This window comes from Prionailurus bengalensis, chromosome D3, assembly GCF_016509475.1.
Source record: "Prionailurus bengalensis isolate Pbe53 chromosome D3, Fcat_Pben_1.1_paternal_pri, whole genome shotgun sequence".
In the NCBI taxonomy this organism is placed as follows: Eukaryota; Metazoa; Chordata; class Mammalia; order Carnivora; family Felidae; genus Prionailurus; species Prionailurus bengalensis.
This window is the reverse complement of record NC_057356.1, coordinates 48866859-48885135: the sequence shown is the minus strand read 5'-3', so window position 1 is coordinate 48885135 and position 18277 is coordinate 48866859. Positions and strand designations below refer to the sequence as shown.

Sequence of the window (18277 nt, the reverse complement as noted above, 5' to 3'; positions counted from 1 at the left end):
TACATGAAAAGCTGCTTCATTCTTTTCTAGGTCTGCATGGTATTTTTTAGATTGCCCATTAATGCATTTCTCCTACTGATGGACATTTAGGTTATTTTCAATATTTGGAGACTGTAAACAATGATGTAATAAATAGCTGTGCACTTGTATCATTTCAAATGTGAATATTTCCACAGGATGACTTTTTAGAATTAAAGTAACTAGGTCAAAATTCTGGTTAGGGGAGCCTGAGTGGCTCAGTCAGTTAAGTGTCCAACTCTTGGTTTTGGTTCAGGTCATGATCTCATAGTTCGTGAGTTCGAGCCCCATGTTGGGCTCTGAGCTGACAGCGCCTGGGCATGCTTGGGATTCTCTTTCTCCCTTTCTCTCTGCCCCTCCCCGGTTGCTTGGTCTCTCTCTCTCTCTCAACAAATAAATAAATAAACATTAAAAAAAAAGAAAAAGAAAAAATATAAATAAATTCTGGTTAGATGTTGCCAAGTAGTACTCCCTAGAAACTTGCCAATTTGCAATTCCACTAGCACAGTATGTTTTCATCAGCTGGGAATTGAAAAAAGAGAATCTCCTTTAAATTTAGTTTAATTTTCTTTTCTCTTATAAGTAACCAGAGGGAAGAGCCATTTGCAGTTCCTTTTCTGGGAATTGACTGTTGATATCCTTTGCGCACTTTTCCATTCCATTGCTGTTGTTGTTCTTGAGTTCTGTAAGCTCATTAAGGAATAGGTCCTTGGTGCGTTGTTTTTTTTTTTGTTTTTGGGTTTTTTCTTTTGAGGTTCATCATTAGTCTGTTGATTTGGCTTATGATGTTTTTTTAAAAAAAATTTTTTTAATGTTTATTTTTGAGAGAGAGAGAGAGAGAGAGGCAGAGTGTGAGTAGGGGAGGGGCAGAGGGAGAGAGAGACACAGAAACCAAAGCAGGCTCCAGGCTCTGGCTGTCAGCACAGAGCCCATCGCAGGGCTCGAACCCACAAACTGCAAGATCATGACCTGAGCCGAAGATGGACACTTAACCGACTGGGCCACCCAGGCGCCCCGATCATGATGGTTTTTATCATGCAAAAGACATATATATTTTTTAATTTTTTAAGTTTTCATGTAGCCAAAATTATAAATCTTTTCTTTTTCTTTAACTCCCTAGATGTTTGTGATAGTCATTCATTTATTTACTCAACCAATATTTATTGAGTGTTCTATGGGTCATGAAGTTCTAGGTACAACAGTGAATGACACAGACCAAGGGCTGCCCTAATGAAGCTTATATCATTGTGGAATATTTGGAGAAGCCAAATCTACTGCACTTAAATTGCTTTTGTTTGTTTTACTTAACATATCACAAACATCTTCCTGTAGCAATTATAGAGATTTATCTAATTCTTTTTGGTGGCTATAGTATTCTATTTTCAGCACACATCATAAATGCTGTAGCCAGTTCCTTGCTGAGCCCATACTCATAATCAAGGGTCAGCCAAGTCTTTAGGGCCAAATCATAAGTATTTAAGGCGTCATGAACTATGGTTCATCACGGCTGTTCAACTCCGTTGAGCTGTTGTGACACAAAAGCAGCCATCAACGATACCTTAAAAAATGAGCGTGCCTGTGTTCCAGCAAAACTTTATTTACGGACATCCAGAATGTGAATTTCACATAATCTGCACATGTCACACAAAAACTGTATTTATTTTTATTTTTTTCCCAGCCACTTAAAAATATTAAAAAAAAAAAAAAAAAAAACAAAGCCTCGACCTTACAAGACAGACATAAAAGCATAAAAGTGGGCTAGATTTGGCATGTGGGCCATAGTTCACTGACCTCTGCTCTAAACCATTCTGTTTCATGGCCTCCCAAATGTCCTCTGAGCTATGAATTTCAATGGCCTCTTTTAAAATCAGATTATGAAACAAGGGAGAACTTCATTGCCAAGGCCAACAGTGGTAATACCAATAGTTACAGTAATAACAATAATAATAAATCACATCCTCCATTGCAGTAAAGAAAGGCCTGGCCCCAGTCTCTGCTTGTCCTGAAGCATTGGTCACTACAGTGTGTCCTGTCCTTACCACAATATAGCTCTAGTTGAATGATTAAGGTGCCAAGTTCACGCCAGAATCACACAACACATTCACTGAGCCCTAGAGTCACTGGGCATATCCTGAGTGCCTTTCAGTCATCAATGTCTCTGCTAATCCTGTTTTGTTTTCTTTCATTGCACTCAGGACACCCGCCATTGCGTTATAGATTCACGTGTTTCTTGTCTATCTCCCCATCAGCGCGAGGGCAGGAACTTTGTCTGTCCTACTCATTGTTTATTCCCAGAGCCTAGAACCGGGCTTGGCATATGGTGAGTGTTCAATACACAGTTGCTGACTGGATGAGTCACCTGTCTTCATAAATCCCCCACAAGGCATTGGGCAGGTGGAGCCTCATAAATATGGAAAGTCTTACTGCAAATAGAACTTACTGCTTCAGAGAGCATCAGTGAGGACCAGGTTACTGTTGGCTAATGTCTCCGTGCAGCTAGATAGATGGAGGAGAAAAGGCAAAAGGGGGTGGGAGTTGGGAGCAGCTCACATTTTCTTCATTGTCTTACACTTCTTCCATGACTCAAAGGATAAATAAGGCCCTTTCGATGACCAAACACGTAACCACCAATGATGAACTGGTCCAGAAATGGCCAAACCAGAGCATGAGAACAAAGGTAGGCACCTAAGTGCTTCGCTTTTGACTCTTAAACTGGATGAAGCAGTTTCTCTGCTTGGGTGCCCAAAGCAAAGTTTTTACTTTGACCCAAAGTCAAAAATAAAGCACTTACGTGCCTACCTGTTGTGCTCAAGCTGTAGTTTGGGCATTTATGGACTCCTTCATCATTACTGAATGTTTCTGCATGCTGATGAGGAATGAGAACATGAAATTTTCATGGTGTGAAATAACTTCTGATTTTTGCATATAATTTATGGAAAACTGACTTTTTTCCAAAACTATTTCTATATAATGTTTACAATTTTTATTTTATTTTATTTTATTATTTTATTTTATCTTAGAGAGAAAGAGAGAGCGTGGGGTAAGAGGGAGAGAGAGAATCTTAAGCAGGCTCATGCTCAGTGTGGAACCTGATGCGGGGCTCAGTCCCATGACCCTAGATCACGACCTGAGGCAAAATCAAGAGTCAATCAACCAAGAGTCAGATGTTCAACCACCTGAGCCACTCAGGCACCTGTGCATAATATTTATATTATAAATAGAGCACAACTAAATTTTATGAAGAAAATTAAGCCTCCTAGTTTACTTAGAAACCCCTAAGTAAACTTCTTATCAGGTTGAACACTCCTGATGGTGGTTATTGAAAACTGTTACAGTTTTGTTTTCTCCATAGGTATCTGCAAAATAGTTTTCTAATTTAATTAGTACCTAAGGCCAGGCACAAAACAAAACAAAAAATACCAATCACTTATGCCAAGTGTGTAAGACAGCATTTTTGGACACTAGCTGGGGAGTAAATATGGGTGAAGTTCAGGGCAGATACAAGAGGAATGTTTGAAAAAGACCTTGCCTAACAGTGATTCCAACGAAGTGGAGATTGTAGGAATCTAAGACAAGGGGCTTTTTGGTCTTGTTGTCACAATTGTCACACTGAGCGTCATTTATACCCATTGTGAAGTTGGTGGGGGGTGGGGTGGATTATTAATCACTCAAGTAATATCTAGCTCTCAAACTTTTTCTAAATTTAAATATCACCCTAGCACATGCAGGCCTTTTGATGCCTGTTTTGTGATGGCAGGAAAAAAAAAAAAAAAAGCCCCGCGTTGCAAAAAAGGAACTTCCTTTCTACCATAGGTATTAAAAAGATCCATTAAATATGTGTAGTGTGCCTACAGTGCACACAGCAAGGTGCTGAGATACAATGGAGTAAGACAAATAAGGAATTTGCAGTCTAGTACATTTATCACTTCTTATGTCTTTGTCTTCCATATGTATTCAGTCTCTGGTGGAGTTAAAAAAAAAAAAGAAAGAAAGCAAAACATGTAAGAACAGATCCTGTGGGAGCTATATGGGACATATAAAATAAGCCCGGCTTTGTTGAAAAGCATTCTTATTTCCTATGCAATTGGCATGTGGTAATTATATTTGCTTTCTAATTCCTAATGAGCACTTCTTAAGTAATTGGCACCCTGTTCGTGCTCCCCAGTACTAAGAATTACACTGGATAACTTGCACGGAAGTTGTGTGTGTGTGTGTGTGTGTGTGTGTAATTTGATGAACTAGAAAGCTAAGGCATCCACTGTAATTGAAATCAGTTTCCCTGTTGCATTTAATATCGGCATCCAAAGAAGGGGAAGAGAAGTCATGTATAATTAGCATTAAAAGGGAGTTTCTCAGCATTTCAAGGGCTCCTTCATACAATGACCTAGGGACAAACTGGGTAAAGTCATGCTATTCCCATGGTGTGGAGCCTAGAAGTCTGCAATGAAGAATCAACTGCCGAGGTCAGTTCACTTAAATTCAGCAAGTCATATGCCCGCTACCTGCCACGCACTTCGCTAGGAAGGAATTTTTAAAAGAAGACAAAATGCAGCCTCAGAAGCTCCTTGTGATTCTTGAGTTTACTGTTTACTTGGGAAGATAGGACACAAGAACAAATGGAGGCAATAGTTTATGATACAAGTAATTTGAATTCCTTGACACGGTACAGAAAAAATAGATCATTATCTGTAGAAGAACTTTGCTATTATTGCTTATTAGGAAGCAAAGTAGAGGTGGTGGATAAGAAAAACTGTAGTGAGTTACAGCGAAGGCATGGAAATAGCAATCTTGACTGACACGGTCCCAAATCCTTAAATTCTTTCTAACACAATTCAGATCACCATCACAATTGTACTTATGGGCTTTCAGAATTAAGAAATGCTAACACATTCGTCCGAAAGAAATAATCGCCTTCAAAAGAAGCAGGGGAGAGCCCAGTTCAAGATGGCAGGCTAAGTGTGTATCTCTACCTGCCCCCCCTACAAGCCCCACTGAGATAACAAAAAAGATAGCCTCAAAAGAATCGGTTTATAACAACCATAATAACAAGATAGGTGTTATTAACAAACAAGAAATCTTATCTAATGTCTGGATACCAAAAGCAGAAGCATGGCACCGGAGAAGCGGGGAAACTGCTAAGTTCTAGAGATAAATACCATAAACCCGGACAGTGATGTCATAGCTGAGACAGGTTTGGAGTGCAGGGAGAGGGAAGTGCAGATGCTTTAACATCTGCCAAGTACACAGCCGGCCGAGGTGCTGGGGGCAAGATAGAATTGTAAGGGCTTTATATAAGGTTATCGGTGTAACCCCTGAAGCAACTAAACATAGAAAGAAAGTCAAGAGCTGAAGTGGAAGTAGAATAAAAGCACTAAATTCTTGGGGAGCTTGAGTGGCTTAGTAGGTTAAGTGTCCAACTTCAGCTCAAGTCATGATCTCATGAGTTCATGAGTTCGAGCCCCGCGTGGAGCTCTTCGCTAACAGCCTGAAACCTGCTTGGGATTCTCTGTCCCTTTCTCTCTCTGCACCCCACCCCCATGCATGCACACGCTCTCTCTCTTTCTCAAAATGAATAAATAAACTTTTTAAAAAGGCACTAAATTCTTCACCTTTCTTATCAAGTTGATAGATACTATCTAATGTTAGGAAATTAAGAAGTAATTTGGAACTGTTGGGATAACGACCCAAAGCAATAAAACGAGGTGTGATTACAACTGTTCACCGCTGAGATACAGGATGCCCAAGAGGAGCAATGAAAAAAGACGATTTTGCTTTTCACCCTATACCTTCTGCACTGTTTGATTTTTTTAAACAAGTGTGTGGAACATTTTCATAATCAATTAATAGGAAAGTGAATGCTGGAACAAATAAACATTTTGGGCTTATAAACAAGAATGAGATACTTTATACTTTAGGTAGGAAAAAAATAAGCAAGAGCAGAACAATACCTAAAATATAACCCTGTCGTGTTTTTCAAAATATTTTTGTTGATGTATTAAGTATATGTTTATAAACGCAAAGAAAAGGCTTTCACAGTGGTTCCCTCTGGAGGAGTAGAGTGGGACTAATGAGGAAGAATAAAAGAAGACTCATTTTTTCCTCTTTCTGTACTCTAAATTATTTGAAATGGTCACCAGCAGCTTCTATAATTCTTGCAAACTTAGAAACAATTTATGAAAACTGATAAAGAAATCAAGGGATACCTGGGTGGCTCAGTCAGTTAAGTATCTGCCTCTTGGTTTCAGCTCAGGTCATGATCTTACGGTTCGTGGGTTCGAGCCCCACATCAGGCTCTGCACTGACAGTGCTGAGCCTCCTTGGGATTTTCTCTCTCTGCCCCTCGCCCGCTCATATTTGCGTGCGCTCTCCCTCTCTCTCAAAATAAATAAATAAGCTTAAAAAAATCAGAAGAATGGGAAAAATACATTAAAATCCTGATACAGTTCTGCACACATATGTATCCATTCATCGCTTTAACACACACATACTGAATTCCTACTGTGGGCTATGCATGATATGAATCATAAGTGAAAGGGCAATAAACAATAATCTCTGCCTTCGAGGAATTCATAGACAAATGGTTCGGGGGTCAACAAACACACAATTATAATACATGGTGATAAGTGCTCTGATGGATATAGGCGCAGAATGCTGGAGAATGGTATAAGAGACAACTACCCCTAATGAGGCTTGTGGGGGCAGTGTTGGTAAGGCTTACAGGAAGCAATCATGTCCAAGTGAAGAACGGCTATGTGAGTTATCAAGGCACAAATGGAGTGTGATTCTTTTTAAAAAAAAAATTATTTATTTATTTTTGAGAGAGAGAGACAGAGATGCAAGCAGGGGAGGGGCAGAGATAGAGGAGGACAGAGGATCCAAAACGGGCTCTGCACCAACAGCAGAGAGCCTGATGTGGGGCTCGAACCTGCGAGCCACGAGATCATGACCTGAGCTGAATCTGACACTTACCTGACTGAGCCACCCGGGCGCCCTGGAGTGTATGCTTCTGCATGTATTTGTACGTCTAAGTATTTGTAGGAAGTAAAAGCAAGCAAGCCACACTAAAAGCGACACCAAATATTGCCATAGTGGACCCTAGAACCTCAATCCTTGACTCTGTTTTAGGAGCTCCAGTAATCGAAAGATAGGTGTGCTCAGTGAGGCTTTGGGGAGGGTATGGAGAGTAAAGGAAGACAATATTCTCAGACTCCCTGAGAAATCTGGGAAGCACAACGAGGTGTGACCGGCACAGCCTAAAAGATGTCCAAATATGTAAATAATGGTTGAGCGTCTTCCCTTTGAAGATCCTAAAGCCCTTCTGCAAATAAAGACTCTCCTTTTGCAGATGGTGAGCCTGAGGCTAAGAAAGCCATTTCCCCAAGTCACACAGACAGGGACTTGCAGAAACAAAGCAGACACACCATTTCTGGCCTTGCCCCTTTGTGCTGATGGGCTCAGGGCCCTCCCTCCACCGCCGAGGACGCGGAGAGGAAAGTTAAAAATGGTTCTGTTCAGAGGGTCCCGGGATTTGGTGTTCACATGCGTTGTTTCCGGGCTGGTGCTCGCGCTTTCACTGTGTGCTGCTTCAGGAGACGCTGCATGTGGTTTCCGAGGAAGGCAGGCTTTGGCACCGGGCTCAGCATTTCAAGTCTGCACGTGTCCCCAAGTTGCCGAGACTCGGCAATGCTTCGCTGGCAGGTTAGTTGTGCCCTGCGGTACTTTCGGTTGGTTTTTATGGTGTTTAAAGCCACCGTGAAAGTCAATGGGCCCGGCATTCAAATTTCAGAAATAATTCAACCCTGTTGCTGAGATCGCGATGTTCAGTCCTGCTTCTTTTTTGCAGCAGGAGGCCCGGCATTGAAGACAAGATCAAGGTGATAAGACAATGGCAGAGGAAATTGTGGGTTTATGTCTCCAGGTGGGCTAATTTCCAAATTACACTAGAGAAAATTGCTTAGGATAATTTCACAGATTTCCTCCGTGGTTCACGGTGGCAGGATTGTTGCACCTGCAAAATTTAATTACACGTTTATTTTTTTTTTTCCACAGCAAAGATATCATTATAATTGGGGGTTGCTTGCCTTAGCCAAACTTGTTTCTTGCAGGGCCCAGGAGAAACAGTTTTATCCTGGGAATGAATAAATGATGACGTGAGGCTATCTGACATAATTACTCTGCAGATTTCAGGTTACTTCATTTTATCTACAATGAAATCACTGGAAGAATAACCTGCGTGAAGAGTTTCGCTCTTCACTATGACCGACTCACATGAATTGTGAGCTGTCTCCATGAATTGTGAGCTGACGACATAGGAAAAGGTGAAATACAGTACATTAAAATTCATCTATCTGGAGGGATGAAAGCTAGGGTGCTCTGATTAATTTGATATTGGTAGTTACTATAAATATCTGACGCGGACAAATTCAGTTCACCTCAACAGATATTTGAGTGCGTTCCGTGCTCGAGACCACATGAGAGGTGCCATGGGAAATGTGAATGAGGAAGGCCTGCCCTCAGAGCACTTGCTTTCTGTAGAAGTATGAATTTTTCAGTGAAAAGACCACAGTAGGGGCGCCTGGGTGGCTCAGTCGGTTAAGCGTCAGACTCTTGGTTTTGGCTCAGGTCACAATCTCATGGTTAGTGAGATCGAGCCCCACGTCGGGCCCTGGGCTGACAGTGTGGAGCCTGCTTGAGATTCTCTGTCTTCCTCTCTCTGTGCCCCTCCCTCACTCACACGCTCTGTTTTTTCTCTCTCAAAATAAATGAATAAACTTAAAAAAAAAAAAAAGACCACAGTAAAAGCACATGTTAACTTAGACCCATTTTGAATGGGGGTTGATCTTCCTTAAATGACTGGGAGCATTTCAGGACACTGTACTTGCCCAAAGAGCAGTGGTGAGGAGTCCCATGGCAATACTGAGCAAGCATTAATTTTTATTTATTTTTCATTTTCTTGAGTTTATTTATTTTGAGAGAGAGTACATGCCTGTGAGGGAAAGACAAAAGGAGAAGACAGAGAAGGAAAGACAGAATCCCAAGCAGGTTCCACACCATCAGCACGGATCCCCACGTGGGGCTCAAACTCAAGAGTCGGATGCTTAACTGACTGCGCCACCCAGGTGCCCCCCAAGCATTAATTTTTAGAACCAGTATCTGATATCAACTAATTTATTTGTCAGCTTTTCTAAAAGTAGAGAGGAAAAGTATGTTTCTTTCAGTCTCTGGTATTTGGTTTTCAGCTAATTGGGCAACACAGGTTAAGAACCATTTTATTATTTAGTAATTAGGATCAATAAAAGGCCATCAAGCTGTGAGCTCCAAAAAGAAGGAAATCATCGTGAAGTGAGAAACCTGCCACAGCATCACTGAGAGAGGGGTCGGGTCTGGTGCAACAAGTGTGGGCAGTATTCATCACTGGATCTCAAGAAGGGGACTTTCGGGTGACACAGTGACTATAGGGGGTACTACGGGTATTTGGTGGGCAGGGGTCAGGGATGAAGGGTGCCCTGCAGTGCTAGAAACAGTTTCGAACAGCAACGACAGGTCTTGTGTTCTTTGCAAAGTTCAAATACAAACCCAATATGTAGGTGGGAATTTTCCTTATGTTTATCTAAGAATCCAACTTGCTTTACATATAAACACAATGTATCTTTTTCACAATTTTAGATACACCGAATTTTCCCGAAATGCAACTACCATATACATTGAGAGAACACTGTGCCTTGTTTTGTGCAGAACTTTCCAAGAGTCATTCACCATTTGGTAAACGTCCTCTTCAGCAGCACTGCTCTGGAAACGCACATGTCAGACCACATATGTGTCCCTCACATTCATGGTGATTCCATAAACAGCCAGCTTCTCACCAATTCCTTATGTCTTCTAGCGTAGCTGAACCTAGGCATTAATAATTTGTCATTCATATTATTCGAAAATACATGACTTTTCCTGTATTTTCTCATTACAAGTAAGCCAATATAATGATTTTTTTAAATTGTGGTAAAAAAACACATAATATTTACCAACTTAACCATTTTTTAAATGTACAGTTCAGCATTAAGTATGCTTACGTTGTTGTGCAATCACCCACCATCCATCCGCAGAAATCTTTTGGTCTTGCACAACTGAAACTCTATACTCATTAAACAATAAGTCCCCATTCCCCCAGCCCGTGGCAACCATCATTCTCCTTTCTGTCTCTCTGAATTAAACTATTTTAGTACTCATAATATAATGATGTCTTGAGAGTCTATGTGCAGATAGGCTATATTATCTATAAATTGTATTGCCGGACAGCAAGGAGGAGGTTCGTCTTGGTTATGAAAAGGAGGATTGGATCTAACAGGGTTAGAATTACCAGTATCTATGAATCAGATAACAGTACATTTGCATGGTCTGTATCTGAGAAAATCAGCCTTTAATTTAGTAACCTATTTAAGATAAAATAAACTCATTTCCTCCAAACCTGAGCTGATTTGAGGAAAGCCTTTGTTGACTTGAAATTCTCCGGTATTATTTTGATTCCCACCCGAGTTTGACCTGATCTGAGAAACACGACAACCATCTTCAAGTTGAATTTGCTCTCGTCAACAAAAATGGGAGCTCCTCGCCTAGACCTGGGTATACCCTATTTATGATCTCAGGGTTCTCCACCTGAGCCCCATAAATTGTGCTCGACAATTCCTGAATAAATAATTGCTGGCTGGTTGATTGGAAGACATTTTATTTATTTTTTAAGTGTACTTATTTATTTTGAGAGGGAAAGGGGGGGGGGGGTATCATGACCGCACACACTGATCGGTGTTAATAGCGCTGTACTGTCACAATTATCCCGAGTTGACATCTACTAGCCCTTCTCGTAACTCTGACCCTAATCAAATACCACCCCAAACCCATAAAAAGAACTTGCCATAATCTGACTCATGTACTGGTTTGTCCCATGCCTGTGACTTCACTTTCCTTGAACCACCTGAGGTAATTTTATCACACCAAGAGAAATCTCATTTGTCATTCTTTAATGGTGCCATCTAAGAACAAACCCCTACCACTGGCATGAGGTTCCAGTATTTTTAAATGGATACAGAATTAAGTACCATCTCCTACCTCACATTCAGAGGAAACTCGCTCAGCGAGTTCATTGGTCCGTGCCCTTGTTTAAAGAGGCATTGGGGAACATTACGCATGTAGGTACATTTTAGCAGAGTTCACATTTGCCACCCTGTGATTATTTTTAAGGAATTACACTTGAAATGGGTCATATACCACTACTGCCAGCTAATGTGCACAGTCACCACACATGATTCCAGAATACCTATGTATAACACTAAATGTTCATCCTTAAAGTAATCGTACAGATGTGGGTGCTTTTAAAAACTGCAATACAGAATATTCTTGATTATTTCTCTTATCACTAAGGCCATGGCGGTTTTCCCAAAATTTGAAGAATTAGAACTCTGTCATTCATGTACTTTCTAATTCATTCATTCATTCATTCATTCAACCTGTATTATATTCACTGGTCTAATATGCTCAAGGGAAAGCATTGGTTCCTCTTAACACAGAAGGGGATGAGACTTAGTCCCTGTGATCCAACTAGTGAAAGAGTTGTGATTTTTTTTTCCATATTCAGTGATTACCTAGAAACTTACTGTTGAGCCCCTACATTCTGTAAAAGAAACCTGAGGAATTTTAGATGCAATGGGTATTTACCAGTAAAAACATTTTATCATTAGTAGCAGTGGGAGTAAAGGATTTAGAGATTTCATCTGGCAAAAACATCCTTAGAGCCACGGAAGTGCCTGGAACACAGTCAGAGAGTCATGGAGTAACACCCAGAGGGTGACCGGCCACTTTCACAGAGTGATGGGGTTCTAGTCACCACGTGCTTGACATATTCTATCAGGGTCATAGAGCTGTACTCAGACTACACTGGGGCGTCCTCAGACAGAACTGAGTCATATAGTCCCCCAGAAGCCTTTCCTCATTTCAGTCAACTGAGGCAGTATTTCCCCCTGTCTCTGAGATAGGAATCACTGGAATCATAGAATTCTTTCATGTTAGAGAAAGAAGCCGACTGTCATTTTCAGAAGAAGGAACGAGAGTCCAGAAAGGCTTGATGATTTGCGTAAGTCCTGAGGTCTCATAATAAATTAGGAGAAGCACTCAAGCTAGAGTCTGGTTCCCTGAAGAGGATGTCCTTATTGGATTCCTTCTAATTAATTGTCTGTTCTAGAAACCATTCCTTGCAATGTTTCTCAGATTTTACCCTTCCTCACCTCTGGTTCTTCTAAGCAATCTTTTTCCTCCAAAGTTCTCTACACATTTTTGCAAAACTAATATTCTGTGAACACAGCTTTTTCAACACCACTCTCCAGTGTGAGATCTATCACACTCTAAACAAACATTTCTCGAAGGGTAACTCAAAGGCCCCCTCCTCCGTGAAGCCCTCTGGTGTTGTTCTGAGGTATATTTAGCTTGCTACACTTGGAACTTGGTTGCTTTACTACCTAGCATGCGAGTACAGCCTGGTTGGTATTGTTGGACAATGGTTTTACCAATATAACTCTTTTCTCAATATTGTAGTCAAGGTTCTTTGGTTGCAGAGAAGTTAAGCTCTTGCTCTCCACGGATTGCCTGTTCTTACTCACGGGCCCTTGGCTACCCCATGACTTTGGCTTGCACGTGACTTTGGTTGGCCTTGATCTTTTAGTTAATTCACTGCTGATATCTAATTAATTCCGTTTCTCAGACAATGTATTACTCTTAATTATCTGGGAGTGAATAATTTTATGAGCTATGTGTCTCTCTGCCTAAATCTAAGTTCCAATCGGCGATTTGAAGTGTGAGCCAGGAGAGGGTTAAGATCAAGTTAGAAGAGGTATTTCATAACTGGAGGTGAGTTGGGAATTATATGTTCTTTGTGAATAATCTGCACCCCTACTTCCCCCTCAACAATTAATGTAACAGTTTGGTTGTCATTGCCATGAGAATCAGGGCAAGGTGCCCCCCCCCCCACCCCTGCCTGACTGGAGTCCCAAATGCCTTGCAAGAAAAATCTGACAGCCCGAATAGAAGAGAAGAGTGTAGTCGGGGGTGGGAGCAAGGCGAGAGAGGTAGGAAGTGTTTCTTTTCCATGACATTTGAGCTGTGAGTTGTCAGGAAAGGAGAGATCTGAGTGGGTTTTTTATCAGTTACAGAGTGAAGTTCTGCTCAAAGTGCTAAGCTTATTTCTCAGAGCCCCTTTGGGGTTGTACAGCTTTTAGGTGGTAGCTAAGTGTAGTGAAGGAATACAGGATTTGGGGGTTTCCGTGCTGGGTTCAGTTCCTGACCCTGCGTCTGAATAGCTGGGTGAAATAATTTGGGGGCAAATTGTTTAAATGCTTTCTGTCTCAATTTTCCTATCTGTGAAGTGGGGAATAATAATAGCACTTCTTTGTTATGAAGCTTAGATGAGCGGATACAGACCAACCTGCTTTGTAAACTTGAACTCACCATCCAAAGGTCAAGCACATACTATTAAAGGTGCCTCAGCTACGTCTTTGCTAAAATGCCGTTTCTGTAACGCGCTCACTGCTTTTTTAAACCGTTTCCCTCAGCCCAAACCAAATTGTTATGTCAAGAGAAAGGAGGAGGAGGAGAAGGGGGGAGGGAAGAGGAAGGGGAGAGGGAGAAGAACATAGACTTTATTTTCACAAAGAAGATACATTTGGAATGCAACTTTAGGTTTTTCAGCAGCACCGCCCTGAAGGTCAGTTTAGCGCAAGCAGGTACCAGCTGTGTGCTGAGTTTCCGGGGGTTCTGCTTCCATTCCACAGAGTTCAGTGGCAAAGTGTTATCAGTGGAGGCAAATGAGTTACAAATTAACAGGCAGCAAACAGTGTTGTCCTTGATTAAGCTCTCAATGGATCATGCTAATTACTCTATTTTTTACTTCTATTATTCTATGGTGTAACGGTTTTAGATGCAATGATTACATAAATGACTGCCTTTATACCTTACCTACCTCCTTGTTTTTGTTTTGTGTTGAAGAAAAAAAAAATCATTACAAATGCATGAGCCAGTCCGTTTATATTTAACTCGCTCATTCCCCCTTGATAATTTTGCTCACATTACTTTTGCTGTATTTGAGGTTTTATTTGCCATCACCTTATGGAATCTGTTAATCATGTCTTACTAAATACAGAGGAAACAGAGAACGAATTTTCAAGTGGCCAAGGAAGAACGTGATCTACAAAGTCCTAACTTAAAATCCTACAAATGTTTAAGCAAGGAAGGCTTTGATTATCTTGACTTTGATTTCATAAATGATATTTTTCTGAAAATATATCATTTCGTTGTTGGTTTTCTTCTGATGGGATCGTATACAGAGATAACTGCTTTTTTTAACATGGATAAGAGGAATCACAGTCACAATCTTCAAAGTGTGTATTCACTTCCAATTTGCTAGGGTGGGTGTTTCAAAAGGAGAAGTACGAGGCCTGTGTTTCTAGAACAAAAGCAGCTCCTTCTCATTCCCGTATCAGCCCTAAGATGGGTCTTCCTTTGGAGCTGTAACAATTACTCTACCCTCTCTCGAGAAAGCACATTGGGGTTGCAAAGAGATTCCACGATGGTTTTCACATAATTTTTATGTAAATAACTTTCCAATATCAACAGTTTAGAATTAGTAACATGTTTCTTGAAACACTGACAAATAAATGCCTGGGGATTTCTTTTCCTAACATAGAGATTTGCAGAAGCCATCCAATGCCCTGTCCTGGGGGATGTCCTAAAAGATAGAGACTTTGATGTGGTGTGGATATATCTTCTTAAAAAATAATTTGTGGGGGCGCCTGGGTGGCGCAGTCGGTTAAGCGTCCGACTTCAGCCAGGTCACGATCTCGCGGTCCCTGAGTTTGAGCCCTGCATCGGGCTCTGGGCTGATGGCTCGGAGCCTGGAGCCTGTTTCCGATTCTGTGTCTCCCTCTCTCTCTGCCCCTCCCCCGTTCATGCTCTGTCTCTCTCTGTCCCCAAAATAAATAAACGTTGAAAAAAAAATTTTTTTAAATAATAATTTGTGGAAAAACAGGCAACTAGTGTCACAAGAAGCCAGATGAGTTATTTGAACCCCACTGGGAGAGAGAGGATGCAGGGGACCCTCAGAGTCATTTCCCTTCTTCCTTAGCTCCCAGAGAGCTTCCTGCAACAGGGAAGGAAATCTTTCCCTTGCTCTCTTGTCTCAGGAAGCTTCCTTTTGTGGCACCAGCCTCAACACCGGGGCCCTATTCAGCCAGAGGACATAGGGGCATAGATTCCTGGGTGGAAAGAAACAGATGGCTTCGTCACAACCCCTCTTTTTCTCCCCTTCTCGATCTGGCCTCCCAAACAGAGCTTGGGAATTATTGTCTAAGTTCTCCAAGCCACCAGGGGAAATAAATGCCAGTTGTGTGGGCTGTGACTTTGGGATGAGACCACAGAGCCTGCAGAGTCAAGCTGAACCGTCAAGTGCCAGCCTCGTGAATTTCAGCACACAGGCTGCTCCAGCAGAATGTTCACGCAGACGCTCCTCGAACAAGCTCTCTCCCCAAACTGCAAATTCAGACTTCCCAAACAGATTCGTCAAGTTGGAAATCTCCATATATACCCACCCTCACCCTCTGTAGGCAGGAGCAATTTCAGAGCTGTCTTCTCAGTGAGTCGTTAACCAGCTCAGAGCCCCACAGTGCACCGGGAGCAGCAAGCTTTTGTTGGTTTGTTTTAGGACAGCCAGAAGGAGCTCGGTGGAACAGGTCTGATGCCTCTGCAGTGCAGGTGTGGAGCTGGTGTGGTAGGAAGTGCAGCCAGGGAAAACACAGGGCAGGAGCCTGGGCAGACTCAGCTGTCCTTATGGAATCTGGCTTCCTGCTTCCCTACTCAGGCCACAGATGCCGTGCTAGGATCCCCGGACAGACCACGAAACCTTGAAAACTGGATATCCAGGAAGAAAAACGGTTAAAACTGCCAAAAGCTGCATTGACTTTATTGGAGAAGAAACTATTTTTAATTACAGCTATTTGATCCCATTTCAAAATGGCGAGCCACTGGATTCAATATAGTGCAACCAGGGGTTGTTGGTCCCTACCATATGCTTGGGTTTGTGTTAGGCGTGGGGTGTATGAGGAAGAAACAGCCTGTATCCCACAGGGCTCGAACTCCACTGAGATAATAAGCTACCTTCAGTAAAAAATCTAAGGGACACCGATGAAAGAACCATACTTTTCCTAAGTAAAACTGAAGGTGTCATAAATTCAGAGAGAAAATTATTCAGTAATGAAATGCTCTTTGAATGGCCAATTCCCACAATAATAACAAAAGCAGTGATGAGATATACGCTTAGTGCAGATTTATTTTTGCCTTTCATCTAATGATTTCAAAGAGATTTGCAACCACTGCTGAGATCGTCGTTTAAGCCCGACTCTTCGATCTCCTTTTGGAAAAAAACAAAACAAAACAAAAAAAAATTGGCACTAACACTTCCACATCCCACGGGGAAGAAGTTCTGGAAACAAAGTATGCTCACCCCCACATAAGCATCAAGCAGCAAATTAAAGGCAGTTTAATTTATTCAAAAAAGTAAGTTGGGACTCACCAGAATCAAACCAATGCCCACAAAACGAAAGTCCCTAAATAAAGAAATTCAAGTTTGTTTCTTGCAGGTGGGCGTGAAAAACTCTTTAATGCACCTTGGAGTATTCTTTCTGGGTTTTCTTTATGTCTCAGAGACCTAAGGTGCAGAGTACATTCTGGGAAGGCTTGCTTTATTTTCAAAGAGAGGCTGGCTTCCTCCTGTTTGAAAAACAGAAAGGAAGATAAAGATTTCATATCCACCACATAATATATAAAGACAACAACCTGATTCAAATGATGATTTCCAAGCCCTTCGATGCGCCCTGAAGAGCCATATTCAAATGAAAGGAAAGGTTATGAATGAAAGCATTCAATTGTTTGCAAAAATAAAGCGAGGCTCTGCCAGAGATGGAGATGATCTGGAGCAGACCCGATGCCTAATTATACAGAAATCTGATACTTCGCACTCTTGCCTGGCAGTCTTCATCTTCAAAGGACCTTACCGACATTGATGAGCTCTTCGCCTCTCTTCCTCTCATCAACTCCCAAAATAGCGACTCTTTAAAGAAAAGTTGGTCTGACTTTTCTGAAGACTTTATTCCCATTATCATATCATTCTAGGATATAGCGATCAGTATCTCTTTCCTTTTAATGTTTTGTGATGTTTCCTTTGGCTGGTTTTAAACAGATACTGTATATTCTGTAACCCTAGAAAACTGTTCTTTAGGAACATATACACACATACAGGTACATCAGAGCATCTCTGTGGAGATATTATTATAATAACAGAATATAGAAGGATTAGCATTGGACGAAGAGTACGAGATGGCTTCATGAAAGCCTCTAAGACACGTGAGCTGGGTCCTAACAGATATACACGAATGTGTCACACGCAGAAGAGGGAGAGGCATCTGATGCAGAAGGGAGCTGCATGGACAAAGGCCCGGGACATGAATGGTCATCGATGGTCAAGACGTAAGGCATAATGCAGTGAGCTAGAGCCCAGACTCGGGGTTCAGGTCAAGTTAATCGGAATGAGACTGGAAAAGTGGCTGGCTCAAGGTTGCACAGCTAGGAAGTGGCATAGTAGCATAGTAGGCTGTCTGGCTCTGAGCCCATACTGTCTAACTTACCACCACGGCTCCTCCTTATACAAAGAATAAGATCGTTCAAGGACCTTGCTGACTAATGGATGATACAGACAAGTAAATTTGCAATTATAACACATGCAACAGATATCTTCTACTGAGTACCTTCTATGTGCCAGTAACTATACTGGGCAAAGCAAATAAAAAAAAAATTAAGCCCCTGTCTTTTAATGAAGCCCAAGGAGTCTGGTTAAGGGGAGAACAGCAGTTATAATTCATCCAACTGCTAAAACACAGGTCTTTCCAGAATGGCAGGAAGCATAGGGAAGACTGGCAGTAGACAGTCAGAGTGGGCACCTCGGAGGACTTGAGTGGAGACCAAAGGGCTCACATTCCATTGGTGGGTGCCATTGGCATTGCATAGGATCATGGTCATTTAGAATTTATTAAGTGCTAGAATTTATTAAGCACTTACAGTATGCCAGGCGCTATTCTAAACTTTTTTCCTATATTAACTCATTTAATCCTCACAACAGTCCCCCTATGCTATAAACAAAGACACAAACATAAAGAGGTGAAGGATGTTGCCC

General features: G+C 41.6%; 1 protein-coding gene across 1 annotated transcript in view; it reads left to right on the top strand.

The window, feature by feature from the left end:
- Positions 1–18277, top strand: part of KCTD1 (potassium channel tetramerization domain containing 1) — a 188474-nt gene that overhangs the window by 63388 nt on the left and 106809 nt on the right. The gene's annotated exons all lie outside the window — the stretch shown is intronic.